Raw genomic sequence first — 18,038 nt, 5'->3', positions numbered from 1 at the left:
TCTTTTTTCAATTGTATACTTTTAGCTCCTTTATCGAAAATCAGGTGTTCATAGGTTTGTGGGTTAATGTCAGGGTCTTCTATTCGATTCCATTGGTCGACTTCTCTGTTTTTATGCCAATACCAAGCTGTTTTCAATACTGTAGCTCTGTAGTAGAGTTTGAAGTCAGGGATGGTAATGCCTCCAGACGATCCTTTGTTGTATAAGATGTTTTGGCTATCCTGGGTTTCTTGTTTTTCCATATAAAGTTGATTATTGTCTTCTCGAGATCTGAGAAGAATTTTGATGGGATTTTGATGGGGATTGCATTGAATCTATAGATTGCTTTTGGTAAAACTGCCATTTTTACTATGTTGATCCTCCCAATCCAGGAGCAAGGGAGATCCTTCCATTTTCTGGTGTCCTCTTCAATTTCTTTCTTCAAAGACTTAAAGTTCTTGTCAAATAGATCTTTCACATCCTTGGTCAGAGTTACCCCAAAATATTTTATGCTATCTGTGGCTATCGTGAAAGGTGATGCTTCTCTAACTTCCCTCTCTGTTTCCATATCCTTAGTGTATAGGAAGGCCAGTGATTTTTTTGGAGTTGATCTTGTATCCTGCCACAATACTAAAGGTGTTTATCTCTATTAGGTGTCTGTCTGATTGACCTGTCCATTGCTGAGAGAGGTGTATTGAAGTCTCCTACTACTAGTGTGTGTGGTTTGATGTCTGCCTTGAGTTTTAGTAATATTTCTTTTACATAAGTGGGTGCTTTTATATTAGGGGCGTAGATATTCAGGATTGAGATGTCATCCTGGCGAATTGTTCCTGTAATGAGTATAAAGTGTCCATTTCGATCTCTTCTGATTGATTTTAGTTTGAAGTCAGTTTTGTTAGAAATTAATATGGCCACACCTGCTTTTTTCTTAGGACCATTTGCTTGAAAGACCTTTTCCAAACCCTTTACTCTGAGTAGATGCCTGTCTTTGTGGTTGAGATGTGTTTCTTGCAAACAGCAGAATGTTGGATCCTGTTTTCATATCCAATCTCTTAGCCTGTGCCTTTTTATAGGTGAATTAAGACCATTAATATTAAGTGATATTAATGACCAGTGGTTGTTTACTCCGGATATTCTTGTTGTTTTTAGAAGTAGAATTTGTGTATCTCCCTTCTTTGAGTTGTGCTGGTGAAGGGTCGCTAGATACCTCAGTTATTGTAGGCAGTGTTGGCAATGTTGGATTCCTTGGGTTGCGATTTTCCTTCTATTACTTTCTGTAGGGCTGGATTCGTGGTTATGCATTGTTTAAATTTGTTCTTATCCTGGAATGTCTTGTTTTCTCCATTTATAGTGAACGAAAGCTTGGCTGGCTATAGTAGTCTGGGCTTGCATCCATGGTCGCTTAGCTTCTGCAGTATTTCTATCCAGGACCTTCTGGCTTTCATTGTTTCCATAGAGAAGTCAGGTGTAAGTCTGATCGGTTTACCTTTATAAGTTACTTGGCCTTTTTCCTTTGCACCTCTTAATATTCTTTCTTTAACCTGTATATTTTGTGTTTTGATTATTATATGGCGAGGGGATGTTTTAATTTGATCCAGTCTGTGTGGTGTTCTGTATGCTTCTTGAATATTCAAAGGAATATCTTTCTGTATGTTGGGAAATTTTTCTTTCATAATTTTGTTAAAAATATTTTCTGGCCCTTTAAGCTGTGACTCTTCTCCTTCTTCTATTCCTATTATTCTTAGGTTTGGTCTTTTTATTGTGTCCCATAATTCCTGAATGTTTTGTGATGAGAATTTGTTGGCTTTGCAGTTTTCTTTGATCATTGCATTTATTTTCTCTATGGTGTCCTCAGAATCTGAGATTCTTTCTTCTATTTCTTGTATTCTATTGATTATGCTTGTTTCTGTAGGCTCTGCTCGTTGACCTAGATTTTCCATATCCAGCTGGTCCTCAGTTTGTGTTTTCTTCCTTGCCTTCATTTCAGTTTTCAATTCTTGAACTGTTTCCATTACCTGTTTGATCGTTCTTTCTTGGTTTCCCAGGGTATTATGTACGTATTTACTCATTTCTTCAAACTTTTGGTTATACTTCTCATCCATTTCTATAAGGGCATTTTTCACATGTTGTTTAAAAGATTCTATTGCTTTCATAAAGTCAATTTTTTCCACTTCTTCTGTGTTAGGGTGTTGAAGACCTTCTGTTGTAAGATCGTTGGGTTCTGGTGTTTTTATGCTGTTTTTCGGATTATTGGGTGAATTCTTGCCTTGGCACCTGCCCATCTCCTCCTATGTATGCTATCTAATGGGTCTTTTAAAACTGGTTCAGGTTTCCCTGCTGGCCAGGGGCTCCTCTTACAAAATGACCTCGCTCTGTTTCCTGGTTCCTGCCAGGGGGCAAGGTCCCTCTCACCCCTCAGAAGGGTCTTCAGGAATAGGGCCTGGCTCCTCCTTTGCCAGGGACTTCGCCAACCAAAGGCCTACCTCTTTGATTTAATTGTAGTGGGGCGATCTGGTCTCGTTGTGCGGTCCTTGCAGCCTGTATCTGCTGCCACGACGGTTCCCGCCGCCTGCGGCCTGTGTCCTCTGCTGCTGCCTGGGTCCCAGCCGGTCCCCACCGGCTGCGGGGGGCATCCTCCATCCGCCTCCGCGACCGGGTTCCGTCCGCCTCAGCGACTGCGTTCCGTCTGCCTCCGATACCGGGTTCCGTCCGCCTGTGTGCCGTTTTCAACATTGAGTTTCAATACTTCTCTCCCTCACTGGGCTTTGAACCCCTGAAGACTGAATCCACACTTTACTCATTTCTGTATTCTCAGCTCCAAACATGATAGATGGTACTAACATTTTTGCTTTTCTTCTGCTTCATATTCCCTGAGAGGATGTCATTCTCGGTGTCCTAAACGAGTGACACCGTGAACGTGCTTGGCCAATGAAATGTGAACCAAAGTTACTTTGGGTAGAGGTTGTAAACGGCATCTGCCATTCTCTGTTCTTCCTCACATGTTTAAGTCTCTGTGGAAGACACTGGCATGGAAATGTCTTAGGATAGAAGCCAAGGGTGGCACAGAGGACTGCTACTCTCAAGAGAACCCACATGCGGTGTTCTGTTAGAAGCAAGAAGAAAATTTTACTGTTTCAGTTTGTGAGGTTTCCTCAATGCAGCAAAACCTGAAGCACACAGTAAAATGCAGGAGCCAAACGTGAATCTTAAAAAGAAAAGATACTGGAAGAGGCCAAAGAAAGCGGCTGCATTGGTTGGCAGTAGAATAAGGACAGGTGCCAGATCATAGGGTACCCAACCTGGAGTGAAAGAAACAATGAACAAAATTAATCCCCTTTATTTTGTCTTATGTTTGGCTTTTATTCCCAAGGCAAATTGCTTTGGCACAGAGAGAAACTTCTTTGTTTATTACAGTCATTAAGAAGCAAAACTGGTTTTGAATTTTACAACTTTACTTCTCATTAGCAACCCTTTCTTGTGTGTATCAAGTATCTAGGAGAAAAGTCTCTATAAAACAAGAAGGCTTAAAAACAACATGAATGAGCAGTCAAGATATCTGAAAACTCTCCATCCCCTAGTGTATACCAGAGACACTTGTCCATCAAGTCACCTAACAGTCCATCTTCGGGATGTTTCAGCTTAAGGGCACAGTGGCCTAAGAATATTTAAAGAGAGACTGTGGGTTGAGTGGGCGCTTTCCTGATAATCTGAACATGCAAGGGTGTCAATTAGTCCAATTCCTGAAAAGAGCATCCAGCGTCCTCACTCAGATTAAAGACAGCCCTCAGCAGGGCCAGGAGAACTGACATTCCCTGAAAGGGTAAAGAAATGGAAGCACCGAGAAAGAAAACAATGAGAGGAGACAGCAGGAAGCTGATTCAGAAGAGGTGCTAGGACAACAGCCCTCACTGAAGTCTTCAGCTAGAGGGAGGAAGGCAGGGAGACAAGAATGACAAAGCCCGGGAACCATGGCTAGACTGGGGTAGCTCATTTAAGGAACCATGGCTAGACTAGGGTAGCTCATTTAAGGAACCATGGCTGGACTGGGGTAGCTCAGCCCAGGAACCATGGCTGGACTGGGGTAGCTCATCCAAGGAACCATGGCTGGACTGGGGCAACTCAGCCCAGGAACCATGGCTGGACTGGGGCAGCTCAGCCCAGGAACCATGGCTGGACTGGGGTAGCTCAGCCCAGGAACCATGGCTGGACTGGGTTAGCTCATCCAAGGAACCATGGCTGGACTGGGGCAACTCAGCCCAGGAACCATGGCTGGACTGGGGCAGCTCAGCCCAGGAACCATGGCTGGACTGGGGTAGCTCAGCCCAGGAACCATGGCTGGACTGGGGTAGCTCATCCAAGGAACCAAGACTGGACTGGGGTAGCTCAGCCCAGGATCCATGCCTGACTGGGGCAGTTCAGCCAAGGAACCACAACTGGACTGGAGCAGCTCTGCCCAGGAACCATGGCTGGACTGGGGTTGCTTTGCAAAGGAACCATGGCTGGACTGGGGTAGCTCTGCCCAGGAACCATGGCTGGACTGGGGTAGCTTTGCAAAGGAACCATGGCTGGACTGGGGTTGCTTTGCAAAGGAACCATGGCTGGACTGGGGTAGCTCAGCCCAGGAACCATGGCTGGACTGGGGTAGCTCATCTAAGGAACCATGGCTGGACTGGGGTAGCTCAGCCCAGGAACCATGGCTGGACTGGGGCAGCTCATCCAAGGAACCATGACTGGACTGGGGTAGCTCTGCCCAGGAACCATGGCTGGACTGGGGCAGCTCAGCCAAGGGAAGTGAGCAAGGGGATGAGTCTTCTAACTCCATGGTAAAGCTAACTGCAGATTCCTTGGGGCATTGCAAGGAGAGTGGTACAAGGCCAGAAAGCTAATGAGGATCTCCACAGAAAGGACCGCTTTCCTAACTGGGCCATGGGAGGAATTCTCACTCCAAGCTAGAGGTGGAAACAAGCAAAAGCCATCTTTATCCAAGACTATGAAACTGGAAAGGGACTAGCCCCTCCACTCACCCAAAGACCTCAACCACACTGAGCAGGCTCCTCCACACCAGCATTTGCATGGAGCCCCTTCTCTATGAGACAGCACCACTTCTGGGAAGACTTTACCTGCAGGGCCTCCATCCCCTTCAGTGCTACAACAGCTTGTATTCTTTGAGCAGCCAGAAACCAAGTTCTACAGGGGAGATGCCAGGGAAGAAGGAAAACAGGTAAACAATAGGGATCATAGGTTCCAAGCTGGACACACTGAACCATGTGAAGTGATCTAGTATGATCTGCCTTGACTGGACGAAGTAGACGCCCTCACACATCCACAGATTTTACAAGTAAATACACAGAAATTCATCAAAAGATAGAAAAATATTGCAGCGTTGGTAGTGTCCACAGAGAACTTTTGTTTTAGAAATCGTAGCAATAATCCAGGTACGGGGAACCTGCCTGTAATCCAGGCACTTAGAAGATAGAAGTAGAACTACCAGGGTTCAAAGCCAGCCTCAGCTACCTACTGAGTTCAAGGCCAACCTTGGCTAGCTAAGACCTTTTGCTCAAGAAAAAAAAAATCAAAACTGTAGCAACAAAGGCCTAATACATACCTATAATACAATCCTAGCACTAGAGGCTGAGAAGAAATGGACTGGGCTACACAGTATAAAACCTTGTCTTAAATAAAAACAACAAATTATAGCAATAGAAAATTTGAGAATGTCTTTGAATGTACCAGTTACTAGGACAAGGTCTACAGATGTTGGTATCCAGCTTTTACTTTTTCAATATTATTTATAAAAGCTGGGAATTAGTTTCAATCTGACATGAAATTTTAACACAAAAGAACTGATAAACACACAGAATTGGTAATTGTGGTCCTGTCTTGTGGTGAGGCTAGTGAAAAAGATGATTTGGCAGAAAGCCAGAACCCCGAAAAATATTTTTCATCTCATCTACACACCCATCCCTGGAACCCATGGGCCTAGGAACCAAAGGTGTAATTATTCTATTCAACTGCTTGTTACCTTGTGAATGTAGTTTTGGCAGGCATTTCAGAACATGTTCAATACACAGAGACAAAATTCAGCAAGATCAAAGACCCACGTGAAAGTATCAGAGCTCCTGTACAGGGCAGACAGTGCCGAGGCGCCTGGGAAGGAGACGAGAGCAGAAGAGGCTGACAGACCCGGACATCCCTCATCAGTGTCTCGTGCCTCCTGCCCCAAGTCTCCGCCATGTGCAATCACACATGAGAGGGACACAGGGTGGCAAGTGGGCCACATTCCAGCACAGTGGCCTCTCTCAATCCTTCATTAGGCCTTGTGTGCCTAATTTTAAAGAACAGGCTTTTCCTCATACTCCCTCCAAACCTGCCCCTCCTCTCATGGCCAGTGCCCTCTGTGTCCATGAGCTTCTTCATTCCCTGGCTACACCTTCCTACTGTCACATTCCCAGCAGCTAGGACCCAGAAAGGAGCTGAAACTCCTGTCAGAATCTTATATGTGAGCTAGGTTCAGAGATTCACCAGAACACAGTCGAGCCCATGAGGACCCGGATGAAGGGCCCAGGGAGACATGGCTCTCCCAGATACTGAAGTGAGCTCAGTATTTAAGTGGGGACAGCCCCATCCATGCTGCTGCCACAGATGGTCAGTCACCATGTCACTATGGGAAGGCGAATTAGGGAGGAGAGAGACCTGACTCCTCTCTCACTGAAAGGACCTGGAGGGAAGTCAGAGGCAAAACAGACCTGGTGAGAGTTGACAGAGGGCAGACAAGACAGAAGAGCAGAAAGAAGCCATCACACCCACTGTGACCTCCAGGATCCCAGGGCTGTTTGTTCTCTGTCACTGCTCCTGTTTCCTCAGGGGAGAAGGGGCAGGTACAATGGAGGAACCAATTTATTCAGCTGTCATGCTGGTGCAGACTTGGAGCTGCAAACAGAAAGCTGGTAGGCTCCTGGCCTCACTGCGTCCTGGTGAAGAGTGCCAGATTTTTGAAGCTAGGCCAACTGTGTTAGTCTTATTGGTGTCCCTGTGACAAAGTACCTAAGCAACGCAACAGAGGAACGAGTCATCCTAGCTCAAGGCTTCAGAGCCTTCTGCCATCACGGCAGGAAGGCCCAATGGAGCAGAGTGGCTCACACAGCCACAGCCAGGGCAGACGCTGTGAGCAGCACCAAATCACCTGGAACTTGCCAAAACACACATTCTAGGGCCCCGTCTACCAGCTGTGGAATCAAACCTCAGCTTTCTTGCAAAATTTTCACCACTATAACCACTAAGATCCCTTTCAGTTTTTCAAAGGCAGCCGGTGACCACAGAATCCCTCGGCCCTGTAATTTGGGGTAGCGATGGTGCTGAAGCAACCACAGAAACAGCAGCTCACATGCATTGACTGGGAACAAGCTCTGCTCGCAGATCCGGGGCTGCCACACAGAGCAGCTCAGAACGGCTGTGTCTTCAGAAGGAATGTTGATAGCGGAAGCACTCTAAACAGAGAGCACACACACACAGCATCACAGTGAGCATCAAACACTAACGACTGTTCTGGCTGCTGTCTAGGTCGTTTAAGATAGCAAGGCAAGGCCAATGGCACCCGGAGACGGAGGCAGGAAGGCCGAGACAGTAAGTGGCCTGGCATATGTTTAGGAGTCTTCTCATGAATGGGTGCTGTGCTGAGAACAGAGGGAAATATCAAAGCTTCAGCTGATGCTGCCTGAATGTGGCATGTCAAAGGAAAGGAGACATGGATGCTGATGGAAGCTGAGAAAAAGCAAGCTGTGTCTTCTCCATAAGAGGCTGCTGTGCAAGCTTACAGACCTGAGTTCAAATCCCCAGCAGCAGGTAAAGGACAGGCATGGCCAAGGCTCCCTATATCTCTGAGTTGTAGAAAGTAATGGCAAGAGGGAAGACCAGCGGAGCTTGCGGCCAGCCACCAGCCGAGCTCCTGGTTCAGTCACAGGCTCCATCTCAAGGAATACAGTAGAGAGTGATACAGAGAGTGCCTGCCGCCCTCTCTGGTCTCCATGGACACACAGGCATACATATCAGCTCACATATGTGTGTATGTGCCATCTCCCTCACAGACAAACACACCAAAGAAAATGAGGAAGAAGCCACCATAGGACCCAACTGGACAAAGAAAAGGACTGCCACCATGTCTTCTTCTAATATCTCTCCTAGAGTGCCCTATGTGGCCAAAAAACACTCTTCTAGAAACAGATTTAGAGATGTGTTCCTTCATTTTTACTGGCTCATTGCTGTGCTGCTAGGATTTTGTCAGCAAATACAAAACCAGATCTATCTAGGAAGAGGGACTCTTAATTGAGAAAATGCCTCCCTAGACTGGCTTGTAGGCAAGTCTTGGGGGTATTGTCTTAATCAGTAACTGTTAGTCCATTGTGAGTGATGCCATCTCTGGGCAGGTGGTCCTTGGTTGATTAAGAAAGCAGGCGGACAGGCTTTGGTGACTCCCCATGGGAGGTCTTACCCTTTTTGAGGAGTGGATGAGGGTTGGGAGGGAAGAAAAGGAATAGGAGGGGAAAACTGCAGTTAGTATGTAAAATGAAAAAAAAAACTTTTAAATAAATTTTTTTAAAAAGCAAGTTGAGCAATCCATGAGGAGCAAGCATGTAAGCAGCATCCTCCGTGGCTTCTGCTTCAGTTCTGGCCTCTGCCGACTTTCCTCAGTGATAAACTGCTACCCAGAAATGTAAGATGGAAAAAAAATCCTTTCCTCATCAAGTTGCTTTTGGCCATGGTATTTATCAAGGCAACTGAAACCCTAACTAACCCCAGGATTAAAGGGGTCATGGAGAGAAGTTCAGGTTTTGTGCCATGTAACAGGGTGAGCATCCCTGAAAAGAGCTCTCGAGAGGAGCGTGCAGATCAGTTGCAGCAGAGACCCAGCTTTTGGGGTCATCATGGGATGACCACCAAAGGCAGCAATAGCTGTGGTGGACTGGCCTAAGTTATAGACTAAGTCTGTGGACAACACAACCAGAGGTGCAGCTGCAAAAGCCCTCTGAAGCCCAGAGAACCAGGAATGGGTCCCAGAAATCTGACACTGAACTTTATACTGTTGAGATTTTGGGTTTGCTTTGATTCAATTATGATTATGCCCTGGTTATTCCCTCTTGGAATAAAAAAGTATTTATTTTTAATTTTATAGGAAACTACAGTTAAGAGATTTTAGATATTTTAGAAAGACTTTGAACTTTTAAAGAAGTATTGAAATAGACTTTGGACTTTTAACCACTGCAAGTTTTATACGATAAACTTTAAAAGTTATGCTATATTTATATTGTGATATTGATATGAGAGCTTGAGTATGAATAAGAAATGAAAGGTTATAGGCTAATAACTGGTGTATTCACATATCAAGTTGACAAAGAGTTGACTGTGCTGGCTGGTTTTTGACACAAACCTAGATGTGTCTGGGAAGAGGAAATACCAATGGAGAAAGTACCTCCATAAGGTGGGCCTGCAGACAAATCTATAGTATATTTTCTTGATTAACAATTGATGTGAGAGGGTCCAGCACTGTGGGCAGTGCCAACCCTGGGCAGGCGGTCCTAGGCTGTACAGACAAACAAAAAACAGGCTGAGCAAGCCACGAGGAGCAAGCAAACAAACAGCAATCCCTCATGGCTTCACTACAGTTCCTGCCTCCAGGTTCCTACCCTGCATGGGTTTCTGTCTTGACTTCCTGAGAGTTTCCCTCCCCAGGCTGCCTTTAGTCATGGTCTTTCATCACAATACAGACTCTAAGTAGGACAGTGACTTTCATTTCCAGTCGTTCCCTCTGATGGTGTTTTATCTTCCCTTCCTACACAAGACATGAGGTGAAGATTAGACACCTCCCATTCCATTTGCTAAGATGTGTCCAATGAGCTTTGCAGTAGAAAGGCGACTATTTCAACTTCAGTCAGAAAAAAAAGAGCAAAATATAGAAATAAATTCCCTCCCTATCATTAATTGCCCTATAGAACATAAATATGCCTCTAAAAACAGAAATTGAGGTTTTCTGACCTAATCTAGGCCACATGACCAATAAGTGACAAACTCACGGAAATATGTTCCCTGCTATTAGCGTCATCATTTATGTCCAGCAATGCGTAAGCCTGCATGGGCTGCCCATTTATGTCCAGCAATGCGTAAGCCTGCATGGGCTGCCCATTTATGTCCAGCAATGCGTAAGCCTGCATGGGCTGCCCATTTATGCGGTTCTCCAGGTGTTCCTATCCTGGGCAGTCCTAGATGCTTGTGTTATTGTCATACCCAAGGTTCCACAGTCTTCCTTTAGGTGTCTATTCAGTGTTTTGGGTTCTTCCTCTTCACCTTATCCCATGCACTCCTCCAAGCAGGGCTATCTTCAGATATCTGCCAGGTCTTGAAGTTCCCTGCCAAGCTGTTTTTAACAGACGAACTTTCTGAGTTTCTAAAAAGTTACATCTTCTTCAATGCTTAAATTTTTGTGCATAACCCCATACCTATACATAAGTCCATAGCAGGATATGAAGAGCAGACTGTCAGTGTTTGACCATTAGTGCTAACATCTGGGGCAGGCACGATAAGCCATGCACTTTCGTCCAAGGCAACAAGAGAGTAAAACAAATTTACAATTGGCATTGAAGCCATAGCTGTTGGGCAACCACAAGTATTTGCATTACACCTCATAGCAGCTTCAGGTAAATGATTTGACAAGGTCATGTTCAACTCAACAGCAAAACCACCAATGGGGCTGGAGTTTAAGCTACTAAACCAGTTCGAAAGAGCACAGGAAGCAAACTGCTAGAACGCTAAAAGCCTCTTCTTGGAACCTTCCAACTTTTCACATAAGATCTGGTGATTCTGAATTGTTTTCCCCTACAGACAATGTAGACAGAGAACAATAAAAACATGTTACAAGTAAGAAGCCAGCATCCCATGAACAGAACAGATAAACACAGGAAGTCACTTCAGGAAAGACCTTCAAACTTAACCACACAAATTACAGGGATGGACACAAGGGCAAGTCTAAATCTCCTGTCATTTTTATATTAATGAATCAGTTTTAAGAATCTTGGAAGGGAGAGACTAACTTGTAAATTATACTTGCATTCTCAAAAAAACTATGAGGAAGCCAATCATAATTTAGGTTTATAGCCACACGCATACATAGACATACACATTTCTAATTCCCCTCACTAGAAGTTTATAGTTTTACCTCTAATATGAAGCTATTTTTAATTCTTAGAAAAATTCAATGTATTCCTCTTTGAAGTGTAAATCATTACCTATGCAATATCAGTATTCAATGCCCTTAAGAATTGTTAATGGCGAAGCCAGAAAGATGGCCCAGCAGTTAGAGGCACTGGCCGCTCTTCCAAAGGACCTAAGTTAAATTCTCAGCACTCACAGGGCAGCTGATAAATGCCTGTAATTCCAGTTCTAGGGTACTCTATACCCTCACACAGATACACATATAGGCAAAAACACTAATAAACAGAAAATAAAAATAAATTGATTTTTAAAAAGAATTGTCAGTGGAGTCTTAACATAAATATTTCATTCTTGTACAAATATAGATTTTCATTTCATGAACCATCTTAACACAGTGACTACATTGATATTTTTACAAATGATGCATTTTCCATGTTTTATAGCTCTTTATTATATGATTTTATACCATGGTGAAACTTTAGTAATGAGTGGAAGCAACAGTGCTCCTTGAAATGGTCATATTAATGACAAGCTGCAGTGTTAAAATTAAAAAGTGATAGAGATTAACTAAGAAATGCATTATTTAGAAAGAGTGTACAGAAAGCCTGTAGGCTGCCTGCTTCCCAGGGAGCTATGTGTAAATTTTGTCTCTTCTACTATCTGCGTGATCTTAGACAATTTAGTTTAGAGTCTCTGTGTACAGTAAGACATTTTATCCTAGGATGCTATTACTAGACTTGAGGCCCACGGGAGCCTGTGAGGGCAAAAGTGACAAGTTTGGATGTGGGGCACAAAAGGGTGAAAGGGGAGGGCAGCTGTCACTGCTCTTAAGTTACATCAGACACTGCTCTGTGTGAGACCGCAGAGGAGGAGCTGTGGAATAACAGTACCGTGGTCATCATCGCTAGTGCCTACAAGGGCTCCCTGAAACTTTTGCTACAGAGGTGAATAATTTCCAATCAACAAACTGATAAAATATTTTAATAAATGGGAATATTTTTTTAAAATGTTTGTTCACAATCGAAGGGTGTACGTCAAATGTTTAGAGAAAGGGAAGACAGTGGGTGAGCAATTATAAGACCATGTGCTGTGGTCTAAAAGTTCAAGACTCTCCAGTCAGGGTGTGAATGACCAAGGCTTTGAAATGAAATGCAAGCTAGGTCTTCAACTGCAGCCCACACAGCCCGGCTCTCCAAGTAGAGAGGATGATCTTGAACTTCCAACCCCACCTTGTCCCCCAGCACAGCTCTTTTGATTTTCAAGTCCCTAGGATCCCTCTTCCCCCTAAAAGGCTTCCAGTAGATAATCACACCATATTAAAAAGAAAGCATGAACCATATTTATATATCATCATCTATTTTAATTTTAAATGGTGTGGTGACTTTACGTCCATACTTCTGATAATCTGTATTTTCTTCCCTCTGACTTTTATTTTCGAAGAGATATAAGGCTAGATTGCCTCCAGCTCCTGTTCCTGATTTCAAACAATTCATCCCCAGCTCCCACCACCCAGCAGATGGGGACTACAGGTATGTGTAAGTCTCAAGCTTGCAATGACTAACATAAATTCTGGGTTACAAGAATTTCAGTTTCTCTCTTCTTCGAGTTTTTCATACAGGCCAAAAGAGACAAGCCAAGTTGTCAACTTGGATAATGCGGCACAAAGCTAAGAACACAACAGCTTCTGAAACATGGCTCTCCAGACCTTCAGCTTCTAGTGCCCAGGCTGTTCCCAGCCCTGGTGGTCACCTCCAAAGACACTGATAATGACTAACAACTTGCACTAAAATTTGAAATGTTTCACGCAGTCACCATCTAATATGCCTCATGTTCCCCTTTCCAAGTTTTGTGACGATGGAGAAAGGCAACCCTGAAATCATTCACGGGGTCCATTCAGCCTTGGCTGCTCCTACCTGGGTAATCACAGGAAAGCCCATGATTTTCTAATACTTGAACATGCCTCCTCCCTTCAAGTGACTACTGAGCTTGCTAGCCACAGCAGTCCCTGTGGGCTTTGCCTTTGTATATCCATTTATGAATGACTCATTATATACACACATTATATATACACATGTGTGTATATAAAGTTGTCAACTTTAATTATTTAGATAAAATTGTAAAACTTCTTACAAAAAGCTTCCAGATCTCATGCCATCATGGCATTACCAGTATTCATAATAAGGGCTGTTCTTCAGTATGGAATTTAAAATATATTTTTAAATCACAACTACTCCAAGCCTTCACTGGTGACTTAATTCCTGTCTTCCCGTCTACTTTTAGCTACACGAGTTAGCAATTACTGCCAACAAGAGACACAGCAAGTGTGAGATTTTGTCATGCCACCAACACTCAGACGTCACCTAAAATAGTCACTTTACGTTAGACTATCACAGTTTTTAAAGCATGTGATTTGACATTGCATGCAAAAGTACAAATTTTTGTGCCTACGTTCCATAAATATATTTATAAGAGCTAATTTTCTCAAAATAAGCATCCATCCAGGGAAAGGAAAAAATTCTCAACTCAGCCGGGCAGTGGTGGTGCATGCCTTTAATTCCAGCCATGGAAGACAGTGGCAGGTGGATCTCTGTGAGTTTGAGGCCAGCCAGGTCTATAAAAGCTAGTTCCAGAACAGACAGTAAAGCTACAGAGAAACCCTGTCTCAAAAAAGAAACAAACAAACTCGAACAAACAAAAAAATCTCAACTCCAGTGTTTCTAGTGTTTCACCTACATTGTATCTGCACTCCAGGAATCCTAGTGTTTCACCTACATTGTATCCTGCACTCCAGGAATCTTGAACTGTGATGTCTTCTTACCAAGGAGGAGCTGGAGGTTGCAGCATTTCAGGACATAGCTCCTCCAAGAAGACAGGATGGTGAAACCATCACACTGTCTCCGTTATTTTCTGTTGCTGTGATAAAACAACGTGACCAAGGCAACTTATGAAGAAAGCATTTAATTCGGCTTACAGATCCAGAGGGACAGAGTCCACGGTGGCAGGAACAACTGAGAGCTCACATCTAGATACATAAGCATGAGCCAGAGAAAACACACAGGGAATGGCCAAAATCTTTGAAACCTCAAAATCCAACCCTTGTAAGAAGCCTCTTCCAACAGGTCACAACCATTCCTTCCCAAATGAGGAGCAAATATTCAAACATATTAGTAATTGGGACCTCAAATACCCTTCTCTTTTTACAACCAAAGTCTACTGTATAGGTTGGGGAATAAGAAAGACAGGAAGAAAATAAATGAAGTATTAACTTGGATAAAACTTTTGATAAAACTTGATTAAAATAAAATAAGATAAATGAATCTACAGTTTCCTTTCATTTTTGGGAGCGACAACTATAGAGGATTTTATTGTGGTAGTGGTGGTTTTGTTTTTAATGTTTCTGAGACAGGGTCTCACTGCAGTTCAAGCTAACCTGGAACTCTGTGGCCCGAGCAAGCCTCTGTGGTCTTCCTAGCTCAGTGGCCCAAGCATAGGATTATAGGCGTGAACTACTCTGCTCAGCTGTTACTACAGAATTTTAAAATTGGTCCTTTGTTTCCATGGGGCTGTCATCTGCAAATTCACCAACTATAAATCAAATATATTTGGGATATGAGAGGACTTTTTTTACTCCTTGTCAAGAGTTCCTAAACAATATAACAAAAGAACTATTGATGTAGCATTAGCATTGTACGAGATATCATAAACAACCTAGATGACTTGAAGTTACATTGTAGGTTATATGCAAGTACTTTTCCATTTTATATAAGAGATGTAACTACAGGAAGTTCTAGAACCAGAATCCCTTAGATGATGGGGACCAGTTGTACTTCATCTGAAGCCATGGTAATTAAAATACTGGGTTCAAGTTGGCAGTTTGTCAGCAAGTAGATGCAAGGGTGTCATGATTCTCAAATAAGCTTATTACATGTTCTTATCTGCTCTGACTCACATTGCCTGCAGTGCACACGCACCCATTAATGGTTTGGTTTTCTTATAAACTACCACGAGCAGATTCTCAAGGTGTACCCGGTGATTGTTTTGTTTAGGACATTCTGACTGCTATTTTTAAGTTGGCAAGTATTAGTTACCATTTGCCCATACCCATAATACTTCTCCCCAATCCCGCTGGTCCATACCCCCTAGGTCAGTGACAGCCTGTTTGTGATAAAATGAAAGAAAAGTTAGTCTGGCTTTGCACCAATTTATTAGGCATTTTCAGAGTGGCAAGGTGCTATCAGCAAGTCCCATAAGCTACAGTAACTCACAATAAACAGAGTCTTTGCCCTCTCTGTACTCTAGAGCTAGACCAACAACTCAAAGCAAGGACTGTCCTCTGGAAACTGGCCCTGCCTTGTTTTAAACTCCCTCCCTCTTCCCACGGACACAGTTTGAGATCTTCGGCAGGTCATGTCTGTGTTTAAGTTTCCAGATCTACAGAATGTACATAGCCATGTCTAACTTACAGAGCTGTTGAAAGAACTGAATGAAGCTTCTGCCAACATGTACGTGATGCATCGGCCAATGAATTTTGATATAAATAAAGAAAACAAATTATATGCTTAGCTTATAAAGCACATATTTAAAATAGGTATTAAGTGGGGTAATGTGGAGCAGTGTGGATTTCTCAATTAGCAAAGATAAGTTTCTGGCAGAGGAGGACATTGCATCATGCCCAAGCTCCAGTTTGGACAGAAGGGAAGGGTCACTTGTTTCTCTTCAAGTGTGTGTGTGTGTGTGTGTGTGTGTGTGTGTGTGTGTGTGTGTGTGTAGATAAATAGATAGATGATAGATAGATAGATAGATAGATAGATAGATAGATAGATAGATAGATAAAGTTATATCTCAGCCCAGTGGAACTAATCATTTAGTTTCTACAGTCTCAGCATTTGGGAGACTGAAGTAAGGAATATGTTCCATGTCCAAGGCTAGGCTGAGAAACACGGTACGTTCCAGGCTGACCTGATACCTCAATTTAAAGAGCTAGACATCAACAGTCCTTCCAAGTGTCTGTTCTTCTACTCTGCATCTGCCACATGGCCACCACCTAGTGAAGCGTAGTAAAGAGACGGGGTCACAGGAGGAGGGGACATCACCCACCTGATGTGAAAGTCAAAGGCTGCGCATCACTAGAGGACCTTGGGAAAGACTGCATTGTCAAAGTCAAAGGCATCACTAGAGGACCGTGGGGAAGACTCCATTGTCAAAGTCAAAGGCATCACTAGAGGACCTTGGGGAAGACTGCATTGTCAAAGTCAAAGGCATCACTAGAGGACCGTGGGGAAGACTGCATTGTCAAAGTCAAAGGCATCACTAGAGGACTGTGGGGAAGACTCCATTGTCAAAGTCAAAGGCATCACTAGAGGACCATGGGGAAGACTCCATTGTCAAAGTCAAAGGCATCACTAGAGGACTGTGGGGAAGACTCCATTGTCAAAGTCAAAGGCATCACTAGAGGACTGTGGGGAAGACTCCATTGTCAAAGTCAAAGGCATCACTAGAGGACCATGGGGAAGACTCCATTGTCAAAGTCAAAGGCATCACTAGAGGACTGTGGGGAAGACTCCATTGTCAAAGTCAAAGGCATCACTAGAGGACTGTGGGGAAGACTCCATTGTCAAAGTCAAAGGCATCACTAGAGGACCGTGGGGAAGACTCCATTGTCAAAGTCAAAGGTTGCACATCACTTGAGGACATTGCTGTCCACTGTGAACAACTCAATAGCTGCCTACTGTAAATAAAACACTTAAGACAATGAAAACCATCTCAGAACCTAGTATAAAATATTCAAATAGCAAAGACCAAACCATGTAACTTCCAGCATCTGACAGAGCATAAAGACGGAGAGACTATCAATACCTGTTCTACATCAATCTTGGAAATAGCCTGATTAAAAATATTTTCAAAGAATTTTAAAAATTTAGGGGGAAGGCTATGACCAGATAATAAAAGAAACAAAACATAGAAGAAATGAACCATTCTTAATACTAATTTTTTAAAAGTTCATTGGACAGATGGTTAGCTACATGTGTGAAAAAGAAAATGGACTTGATAGGCCAGAACCATGTGCAAAGCATGCAGGAGACAAGGACACGCTGCAAAAAAGAGGATTTGCCACAACAGACTAAAATAAATGCATTAATTCTTAATGATACCTAAGAAAAGAACAACTCTGGTTATTTTTGGAGGGTTTTAGGACATTAAATTATTACTATGAAAAATGATAAAAATGGAAAAATGGGATTTCCTCTTCTTTCTTATGTAGCCTGAATGTCAGAAAACCCAAATAATTCATGACAGAAAGCTCTTTATGGGCAGTGTTCCAATTGATAAATGCAAGAGAAAGGGTGGGTTGGGATTGTCCATATGATTGCATTCCCAAATGAAGATGGCTTCTTCCATACAAGAGGCTGAAATCATTAGGTGAATGGTAGGAAAAAGGTGAGCTAACACCATCGACCCCACTAGTCAACCTCACTTCTCAGAGAGACATCCTGACACTATGGCATCGTGAAATAACATGACACTCCTCAATGACAGCACTACCCAAAATGGGTACTTGCTTTTCAGTGTAATCAAGCCTCCATATGGAACTGCCAGGTTACAGGGATGGAAGAATAAGTTACCTGGCACCCAGAGAATCAACCCAGAAAGTAGGGCAGAGTCTTGGACTAGGGATCCAATTTGTCTTGCAAATCAATACCATTAAGAAAAATAAGATAGAATGCGGGGTCTTTTATAAAATAAATAGATTTAAAAGCCTAAAAACAAACATAAATTTGTGGTACCATTTAATTCCTGATTCTACCCATAACAAGAAAGCATCTTCGGGAGAATATGAACATAGCAGTTATACTAAG

The 18,038-nt window shown here is 43.1% G+C and overlaps 1 protein-coding gene across 2 annotated transcripts in view; it reads right to left on the bottom strand.

The window, feature by feature from the left end:
• Rapgef5 (Rap guanine nucleotide exchange factor 5) overlaps nucleotides 1-18,038 on the bottom strand; it is a 253,743-nt gene that overhangs the window by 231,150 nt on the left and 4,555 nt on the right. The gene's annotated exons all lie outside the window — the stretch shown is intronic.

This window comes from Microtus oregoni, unplaced genomic scaffold (assembly GCF_018167655.1).
Source record: "Microtus oregoni isolate MIOR12 unplaced genomic scaffold, Mior012 000056F_ref0000123, whole genome shotgun sequence".
NCBI lineage: Eukaryota > Metazoa > Chordata > Mammalia > Rodentia > Cricetidae > Microtus > Microtus oregoni.
This window is presented reverse-complemented; position numbering and strand designations above follow the sequence as displayed.